Here is a 7,324-nt window from a genome sequence, read left to right as displayed (position 1 = left end):
CATACTATACGTCTCATCACAGGCTGCTGTGTTATTATGGGTACTTTGATTTACACTTTAGCCATGGTTCATCTGTGCCAGAGCCATTTGAATATTTGCCTTTCTCTTTCATCATCCTTGCTCTGTAACAAGCTTCCCCTAGATTTTTTTTGTAAATACTAGACGTTTCCTACAAGCAGCATCCAGCCCCTGGCCCTGCGTCACATTTTAAGGAGGTCCCCAGGGCCCCAATTCAAACAGCACCCCGAGTCTTCAAAATCCTGTTATTCAGATGCTATATCACCTTCAATGACCCCAATACCAACCATATACATGTACTATCCCCGGTCACTGTCAATCTGAATGTCCTCCCCTCCATCCGTGATGATGACACAGTCAGGCCCCCACTGTTGTCTAAACTTTACGCAACATTGAATGGTCCGTGACATTGATTCTCCTCAAGTTTAATTCATATCAACGGCAACTTTTGACAAGCACTTACCTCGAGGGACAACTGGGAACACTGTATAATCTCTGCACAGCCCAAATACAAACCATCAGGGGAGGACAGGGATAGGCCTCCCTTGGCCTCGCAAGTGCCCGCCTCCTTCCAGTGTATATCCCTCTTCCTCTGATCTCTGAAGCGACTTTTCTCCTTTTCCTCGCCTGCTATCACCCTAAGGCTTGCCTGAGCCCCAGTGATTGGCATGTTCAAATAAAGTAGTAGTGGTGGTGTGTGTTCCAACACTGGGGCCCTTTAATGAACTGAGCGAAGATGGCTTGCCAGACACTGCATTATTGAAAAGTTTCCACACCCGAGCTGTGATCAGGCGGCCTGCGAGGCTCTTAATGGACTTTGTGTCAGAGCTTTCCATGTGATTGCTAGATCAGCCATTGCCATTTACCTCCAGCGTGAGCTGTGAAGTCGTGCCGCTCTGACTAGTGATCGCTGTGCTGCAGGGGGTATGCTGGATGGATGATTGCCTCTCAGAGATGGAGCATCCTGGGTACTGCGTTGTGACAATCTAACAGGATGTTTTGAACTGCAACTGATTTCACCTCTCTGTCTCGTCTCATTAACTGAAGAGCATATATCTACATCTATGCAGTTAGATCCAGTTTAGACCTGTTCATCGGTAATGATGGACTAGACATGACTTTGCAACGACAGGGTTAGGCAGGGTTGACGGAAATATTACGGTAAATATAGAGATGCAGTGCATTCGGAAAGTATTCAGATCCCTTCCCTTTGTCACGTTACAGCCTTATTCTAAAATGGATGAAATACAAATGTTCCTCATCAATCTACACACAATACCCCATAATGACAAAGCGAAAACAGGTTTTTAGAAAAGTTAGCAAATTTATAAAAAATTAAAACACAGAAATACCTTATTTACACAAGTATTCAGACCCTTTGAAATTGAGCTCATGTGCATCCTGATTCCATTGATCATCATTGAGATGTTTTTTTAATTGGAGTCCTCCTGTTGTAAATTCAATTGATTGGACATGATTTGGAAAGGCACACACCTGTCTATATAAGGTCCCACATTTGACAGTGCATGTCAGAGCAAAAACCAAGCCGTGAGGTCAAAGGAATTGTCCGTAGAGCTCTGAGACAGGATTGTGTCGAGGCACAGATCTAGGGAAGTGTACCAAAAAATGTCGGCAGCATTGAAGGTCCCCATGAACACAGTGGCCTCCATCATTCTTAAATGGAAGAAGTTTGTAACCACCAAGACTCTTCCAAGAGCTGGCCGCCCGGCCAAACTGAGCAATCGGGGGAGAAGAGCCTTGGTCAGGCAGGTGACCAAGAACCGGATGGTCACTCTGACAGAGCTCCAGAGATCCTCTGTGGAGATGGGAGAACCTTCCAGAAGGACAACCAACCAACCAATCAGGCCTTTATGGTAGAGTGGCCAGACTGAAGCCACTCCTCAGTAAAAGGCACATGATACCCTGCTTGGAGTTTGCCAAAAGACACCTAAAGGACTCTCAGACCATGAGAAACAGGACTCTCTGGTCTGATGAAACCAAGATTGAACTCTTTGGCTTGAATACCAAGCGTCATGTCTGGAGGAAACTTGGAACCATCCCTATGGTGAATCATGGTGGTGGCAGCATCATGCTGTGGGGATGTTTTTTGGTGGCAGGGAATGGGAGACTAGGCAGGATCGAGGGAAAGATGAACGGTGCAAAGTACAGAGAGGTCCTTGATGAAAACCTGTTAACTTTCCAACAGGACAACGACCCTAAGCACACAGCCAAGACAACGCAGGAGTGGCTTCGAGACAAGTCTGCGAATGTCCTTGAGTGGTGGAGCCAGAGCCCGGACTTAAATCCGATCGAACATCTCTGGAGAGACCTCAAAATAGCTGAGCAGCCTGACAGAGATTGAGAGGATCTGCTGAGAAGAATGGGAGAAACCCCCATATAAAATAAAATGTTATTTGTCAAATGCGCCGAATAGAACAGGTGTAGACCTTCCAGTGAAATGCTTACTTACAAGCGTTTAACCAACAATGACGTTTTTAGAAAAATGAGTGTTAAGTAAAAAAGTACAAATAATTAAACCGCAGCAGTAAACAGTATCAAGGCTATATATGGTGGGTATCGGTACAGAGTCAATGTGCGGGGGCAAAGGTTAGATTGAGGGAATTGAGGTAATATGTACATGTAGGTAGAGGTTAAGTGACTATGCATAGATAATAACCAGAGAGTAACAGCAGGGTAAAAGGGGCGGGACAATGCAAATACTCTGGGCAGCCATTTGATTAGCTGTTCAGGAGTCTTATGACTTGGGGGTGGAAGCTGTTATGAAGCCTTTTGAACCTAGACTTGGCGTTCCAGTAGCGCTTGCCGTGCGATAGCAGAGAGAACGGTCTATGCCTAGGGTGGCTGGAGTCTTTGACAATTTTTTGGGCCTTCCTCTGACACGGGCTGGTATAGAGGTTCTGGAAGGCAAGAAGCTTGTCCCCAGTGATGTACTGGGCCATATGCACTACCCTCTGTAGTGCCTTGCGGTTGGATGCCGAACAGTTGCTATACCAGGCAGTGAAGCAACCAGTCAGGACGCTCTCGATGGTGCAGCTGTAGAACTTTTGAGTATCTGAGGACCCATGCCAAATCTTTTCAGTCTCCTGGGGCGGAATAGGCTTTGTCGTGCTATCTTCACAACTGTCTTAGTGTGTTTGAACCATGATAGTTTGTTGTTGTTGTGGACACCAAGGAACTTGAAGCTCTCAACCTGCTCCACTACAGCCCCGTCGATGAGAATGGGGGCGTGCTCGGTCCTCCTTTTCCTGTAGTCCACAATCATCTCCTTTGTCTTGATCACGTTGAGGGATAGGTTGTTAGGGAGAGGTTGTTAGAGACAGCAGGAGCGGCAGAGATACTCTGAATGATCGGCTATGAAAAGCCACCTGACATTTACTCCTGAGGTGCTGACCTGTTGCACCCTCGACAACCACTGTGATTATTATTATTTGACCCTGCTGGTCATCTATGAACATTTGAACATCTTGGCCATGTTCTCTTATAATCTCCACCTGGCACAGCCGGAAGAGGACTGGCCACCCCTCATAGCCTGGTTCCTCTCTAGGTTTCTTCCTAGGTTCTGGCCTTTTCTAGGGAGTTTTTCCTAGCCACCGTGCTTCTACAACTCCATTGCTTGCTGTTTGGGGTTTTAGGCTGGGTTTCTGTACAGCACTTTGTGACATCAGCTGATGTAAGAAGGGCTTTATAAATAAATTTGATTGATTGATTGTTATCCTGGCAACACACGGCCCGGTCTCTGACCTCCTCCCTATAGTCTGTCTCATCGTTGTCAGTGATCAGGCCTACCACTGTTGTGTCGTCTGCAAACTTAATGATGGTATTGGAGTCGTGCCTGGCCATGCAGTCATGGGGGAACAGGGGGTACAGGAGGGGACTGAGCACGCACCCCTGAGGGGCCCCTGTGTTGAGGATCAGCGTGGCAGATGTGTTGTTACCTACCCTTACCACCTGGGGGCGGCCTGTCAGGAAGTCCAGGATCCAGTTGCAGAGGGAGGTGTTTAATCCCAGGGTCCTTAGCTTAGTGATGAGCTTTGAGGGCACTACAGTGTTGAATGCTGAGCTCTAGTCAATGAATAGCATTCTCACATAGGTGTTCTTTTTATCCAGGTGGGGAAAGGTAGTGTTGAGTACAATAGAGATTGCATCATCTGTGGATCTGTTGGGGCGGTATACAAATTGGAGTGGGTCTAGGGTTTCTTGGATAGTGGTGTTGATGTGAGCTATGACCAGCCTTTCAAAGCACTTCATGGCTACAGACGTGAGTGCTACGGGTCGGTAGTCATTTAGGCAGGTTACCTTAGTGTTCTTGGTCACAGGCACTATGGTGTTCTGCTTAAAATATGTTCGTAGTACAGACTCGGACAGTTTAAAGGTCTTATTCACATCTGCTATGGAAAGCGTGATCACACAGTCGTCCGGAACAGCTGATGCTCTCATGCATGCTTTAGTGTTTCTTGTCTCGAAGTGAGCATAGAAGTAATTTTGCTCATCTGGTAGGCTCATGTCACTAGCTCGCGGCTGTTCTTCCCTTTGTAGTCTGTAATGGTTTGCAAGCCCTGCCAAATCCGACGAGCGTCGAAGCCAGTGAAGAATGATTCAATCTTAGTCCTGTATTGATGCTTTGCCTGTTTGATGGTTCGTCTGAGGGTATAGTGGGATTTCTTATAAGCGTCCGGGTTAGAGTCCCGCTCCTTGAAAGCGGCAGCTCTACCTTTTAGCTCAGTTGCCTATAATCCATGGCTTCTGGTTGGGTATGTACTTACGGTCACTGTGGGAACGACGTCTTCGGTGCACTTGTTGATGAAGCCAGTGACTGATGTGGTGTAGTCCTCAATGCCATCGGAAGAAGTCCTGCAGCTTAGCATCTGTGTCATCTGACCACTTCTTTTTCGACCGAGTCACTGGTACTTCCTGCTTTAGATTTCACTTGTAAGCAGGAATCACGAAGATAGAATTATGGCCAGAATTGCCAAATGGAGGGCGAGGGAGAGCTTTACACGCGTCTCTGTGTGTGGAGTAAAAGTGGTCTAGAGTTTTATTTCCCTCTGGTTGCACATTTAACATGCTGGTAGAAATTAGGTAAAACGGATTTAAGTTACCCTGCATTAAAGTCATATACAGATGTACCAAGCTTGTAGCGACATACCCAAGAATACTCGAGGCTGTAATCGCTGCCGAAGGTGCTTCAACAAAGTATTGAGGAAAGGGTCCGAATACTTATGTAGAAGTAATATTTCCTTATTTTTTTATATACATTTTTTAAAAATGGTATTAACGACAGAAAATAGGGCATCTATATAAATACAGAAGTTTAGAGACTTTCTTTTTCTTTTCCCAAAACCCTTCCATCTGCTGCTGTATGCGTTCACATTTTACTGAGTCACGGCATAAACCGCATTGAATATTTATTTGAAAGACAATATTTTACCACAAATTGCATGGTGGAGACAAAAAGAAAACATTTATAAAGTTGTTGATGCAACAGAACTAATGATTTAGCCCTGCACATTTTGGCTCTTTGAGTGTTTTCAGAGTCTGAGGGGGTTGGACCAAGGTGGTTGAAATGCCATCAGGAGGAATACTGTAGCAGTTAATCCAGAAATCAATTTACTGGATACAGATATCCTGGGAGAGGTGTAATCAACATCGTGTTTGTGAGAATCTCCCCTTTCCACAGTGGGGTCACATTAGTTTGTAGCCAAACGGTTTGGACGCTACAAACAGTAGTTGGCACATCAACCGTACTGACTTCAGAAGAGTCCCTTGACACTTGTGTGGGTGACAGAGCAAACCGTTTGGACGCTATAGACATTTTTGTGAGAAGACCGATTTTTCCGGGATGTCTCATGGTCTGACAAACACCACTCTAGCTCTGCTACTTTCACCGCAGATGCGTAAGTGCGACACTGGTGGATGAGGTGGATTGAGACTCATCCAATGAAAAATAAAAAACATATCTCTAGCTTAAACTGACGGTACACCGGTGCGTCAATCGACTCTGAGGTTATTAAATAAGCATACTATTGTCCTAAAAGTATGCATATGTAAGTCCTTTGTAGATAAGCACGGAGAACAGATTTTGTGGCTGATAGACAATATTGGCAACTTGTCCCTAAGCCTTCGAAGCGCGACCCTTACTTAAAAGGGAACATTTTCTTCAATCATGGCAATTATTTTCACCTGGCACTTTTTCCATTTCACTAATGGCTGTGGAGTCAGGACGGAGTCGTTTGTAATAATTTATCCCTCCCAGGCACAGTATCAATCTAAATCTTGGTACAATCTATCGCATTTGAGGCCGGAGATTGCAAGAGGAGCCTGTTGTTAATTGTGTTGGGAGTGTGGTGGAAGATTGGAGAGCTCTGAGAACTCCCACGGCGTCGCGGCCATAATCACATGCTTGAGACACGCCGAAAGCCGCCTCCTCCTTCCTCCGGAGTCAGGGTGATGGTTAGAATAAGGCTGCCACAGCTGAGCCACTGGCAGATGTTGTGTTTGTTTTTCTAATGTGTTAATAAGACTTCTAGCCGGACCCAAACTAGAGCCGGCTGGTTGATTTGCTTTATGCATTCATTTTTCACACATATAAATCAATACTGTCAAGTACCTGGGCTGGGCTGTGTACGAGGTGCAGGCTCTGTTGTTTACTGAGGCTAGGGATAAAAGCTCTGGCACAGTCTGCCATCCCCTGGAAATATATATATTTAAGTGGTAGCAGCTGCGATGTGTGTCATTTCCATCCCAGATTTTTGCTCTTATTCCAATCCTTTCCCTAGAGATATAATCATGTTTGAGGAATCTTAATACAATTCTACATCATCAGTGATTGTGAGATAAATAAAATGGTGGATACTATCCAAGTATCTGATAAATAGTTGAAATGTTAACCCACTTCAGACTCAATTATTCACTGCAATGGGAATTGTCTTTTGGCCTGATTACAACCGATGAATGTAGTTAATTAATTAACATGTATTTCATTAACATGTCTTGCTCAGTCACAATCACAAATGTGTTTCTGAGACAGAATGTGTGGTTTCACTTTCACAGGAGGAAATATTTTGAAGTCACTTTTTGTTCCTTGAAAGGCCTCAAAACCACTATCCCATATTCCACTTCAATCGAAACAATATTGAGAACGATCAGTACTATCTATGGGGATGTCTGAGTATGTCTGAAACTTTCAGGCTTATCCAGCATCCAAAAACCTTCCATAACCCATCATTTGCACTTATAGGCCTATAGCTATCTAGTTATCTATGTATTGATAAATTTTTATAGGCCT

Source organism: Salvelinus namaycush, chromosome 34, assembly GCF_016432855.1.
Source record: "Salvelinus namaycush isolate Seneca chromosome 34, SaNama_1.0, whole genome shotgun sequence".
NCBI lineage: Eukaryota > Metazoa > Chordata > Actinopteri > Salmoniformes > Salmonidae > Salvelinus > Salvelinus namaycush.
Note: the sequence above shows the minus strand (reverse complement) of the source record.